This window comes from Seriola dumerili, unplaced genomic scaffold (genome assembly GCF_002260705.1).
Source record: "Seriola dumerili isolate Sdu_G_001 unplaced genomic scaffold, Sdu_1.0 BDQW01004066.1, whole genome shotgun sequence".
NCBI lineage: Eukaryota > Metazoa > Chordata > Actinopteri > Carangiformes > Carangidae > Seriola > Seriola dumerili.
Window position 1 is genome coordinate 53,982 of NW_019178321.1, and position 3,483 is coordinate 57,464.

Here is a 3,483-nt window from a genome sequence, read left to right on the forward strand (position 1 = left end):
AGGTCTGATTTGTGCCGACACTAATGTGCACGCCTGAAACTCAACAAAACATCTTATTGGAAATGGACTTTAAAAGAATATCAGATGTTTCCTCCATCTCTTTTAATGAGCAGATATTACTGCAAACTGATCATCTGAAATAAACCCCCTGTTAGTTCTTGTGTTTGTCCTCCACAGTCCACACTGAGAGACTGTACTGCTGCACGTCAGCTGGAGGGTTGAACCACTGGAGGGAGCAGTTCACCACATTTATTCCCTGTAACATCAAGACAACAACACTTGGATTTGTTTGTTTGATGTTGACATTTTAATCAGAACTGTCACACAAAACAAAAGAAGAAGAAAAAGACGCTGCTGTCTCCACACAAGCTCCAGAGTATCTGATCTGTAGCTCACAGTGACCTCTGACCTCTCAGAAAAGATCTACATCTCTGCTCATCACGTCACATGAGTCTATAAAACATTTACAGAGTGTGAGCAGTTTAAGTTATAACACTCCTGTCATATGTGAACAAAGTGACAAACCAAAATAAAGTGTCTCCTCTCAGTCTCTTTCTCACTTTGGTTAGTAACCTCAGTCAGTTTAACCCAGATTTAAGTGACTTACATGCTCAGCCTAAATTCTCATTGGCTCAGATGAAGGTTGAAGTTCGGACAGCTCCATATCTTCCCCTGAGTTGTGCTCTAGTGCTGGAGCTGAAAACACAGTGTGTCTTTCTCTGGACAAAGAAACGCATTAGTTACATTTGTATCAAAGATTGAAATCCTCTCTGTCACAATGAAGACCTTGATTTTTCTGCTTCTTCTGGGAATACACGGCGCGGCGGCAGGTGAGTTACACATGTTTAAATTGTTTAACTATAAAAGGAAAAGTCCCAGGTCTTCCTTGCAGAGAAAAGTAAAGACCCAAAGTAACAAACTCATTACCTTAATCAGCCTGTTCATGTCATTGATCCTTAATATGGCAAGAAGGAAAGCCAATATTCTATTCTTCAAAAAGGCAATTGAAAAGTGTCTTTTCTCTTCTATCAGGATCATTGAGATCAATACGGTCCCAACGCAGAGAGAAGTCCAACACACTGTCAGATAACTGGAGAAATACAGTTAAATAAAGTGAAAATAAGATAAAAATGGGGCATTAGAATAAAGGGTTTCTTTACCAAAACTACACATTATGCACTTGACCACTGACAGTTGGAATCTTTAATTTAATTGAATGTATATAAAAAGTTTTGCGCTCTGAATGACTGATTAAAATCACATGCTGAGTGTTAATAGTTTATTTAGTGTCAGTAATCATTACTGTTACTGTATCAACTGTGTAAATATTTTTTTATTTGCGTTTTCATTCATCAGGTGTAAATGTTCACATTCACGAAACATGTCACTACAGTTCATCTTAAGTGAAAATAAAGATAAAACTGCAGTTTAGGTTTAAGTTTTTTATTTCTAACTACACCCACAACATGATACATCACTACTTGTAGCGGCTAAGCCTGAACCTAAAGCCACTGAGGGGCTGCCTAGACGGGCTAAAACTAATCGACGCGCTTGCTGCTACTGCATGACTATAACTTGTGTCCAATGAAACAAACAGCTTCCGGATTCGCTTCCTCATTTGATGCTTTCTTTATTTCTCAACGTCTGGATATTTAAACCATGCAAGTATCCATTACTCAGTGCAGATAAAGGCCATACAGCTTTGTTCACCAAACAACAAACCAACGTGCCAGCAGCGGAGCGTAGCGGTCGAAAAACTGTGTGCTCCTTCCGTCTAGCAACACCTGACACCTGCCAGGAGTTTCCCACCCATATACAAATTCACACACACACAATACAATGAGGACACCTACTGGCCAAATTTGGTATCTACATATATTCGCATAGAATGGCTCCTACACTACTCATTAATTATCTTTTCTTATTCTTTTCTCATGTACATTTCATGCATTTGAAAGGAGGAAGGAGAAGAAAAATATTTGGCCCCTATTTCATATTAAATAAATAACTAATGTGTGTCTGTGAATACTTTCTAATTTGACACAATGTGCTCACAGCAAAACACACACATAATCAATGACAACCTACTGAACATAAATATTAAGTTCATATAGTAAAATAGTTTGACCTGTATTTTCTTAAGTTATATAATATTCAAAAATATTTTAAGTCAATCCTGAGAGAATTCCACTATTTGTTTGTTGGGGCCAATTGCAGACATAATATAATCAACTAGAGCTGAAAATAGAAAGCAGATTTATACTAAATCACGTCCATCATGTATATTTTGGTAAGAGTTTTGCAAATATATATTTATAACCAATATGATAATGGGGAATTGAAGAATAAATTCGACACTAACTGAACACTAAATCAGTTTCACTTCACAATTACATATACAACAGTAGGAAAAAATGACTAATTTAAAAGAAATGCTTCAATGAAAGTCAGGTACATGATTACATGACTTGAATATCCGACTCATTTCATACTTATTTCAGAATAAATAAATGTTTCAAGACAAATTAAATGTTTTATCTATAAATAAATTGTTATGAAGAAATTAAAATCGTGATCTTTACTACTTCCCCACAGTGACTCACTCTCTGAAGTATTTCTGCACTGCATCTTCTGGAGTCCCAAACTTCCCAGAGTTTGTGGCTGTTGGGTTGGTTGATGACGTCCAGATAAGCCACTGCGACAGCAACACCAACAGAAACGTACCCAAACAGGACTGGATGAACAAAGTCACAGCAGATGATCCACAGTACTGGGAAACACAGACTCAGATCTGTGTGGGTAACCAGCCATCCTTCAAAGCCAACATTGGAATTGCAAAGCAGCGCTTCGACCAAACTGGAGGTTTGTTTATGTTTCATTGTTTTACTGGTAACATGTTGTTTTCCTGCTTTGCTGCAAAGTATCAAACACACTCACACACACACCGTCAGACTAAACAATACACACATTCCTCAGACTGAGATTATTACTTTATCTCCATTAGAGTGAATTGATCCCTTATAACTCTACTGTAGAAACCCGTTTATCACAACAGTTTTATAACACAGAAGAAGAGTCCTGCCTGGTTTCTTAAACTATGGAGCAGGACTGTAAAGAGGACACAGGCTGCTTCTGCTGGGTCCTCATGAGACAGTAGTACCAGTATGTTTAAATAAACCTGAGTGACATGATGACATGAAGAATCTTTTCATTCAGATCACAACACTACTCTACTAAACTAGAGAGGATGTGATGAGAGTTTCTCATTATCTCATAACACAAAATTAGTTCAGCACTTTACAACTTTTATTTCCTTTCATAAAATATCACATTTTCAGTTTTACAGTTGTTCAATAATTATTTTTTTCTTTAAAGACACAAAGCTGCTGCTTTCTTGTGGCGTGGTCTCAGTGTTATTCAGAGAGAAGATTGGTCGTCTGACCGAACAGAGAGAGAGAGAGATGGAGGAAGAGTGTGATGAGA

General features: G+C 37.4%; 1 pseudogene; it reads left to right on the plus strand.

Moving 5' to 3' along the window:
- Positions 1-688: 688 nt before the first annotated feature.
- LOC111239691 overlaps positions 689-3,483 on the plus strand; it is a 12,548-nt pseudogene continuing 9,753 nt past the window's right edge.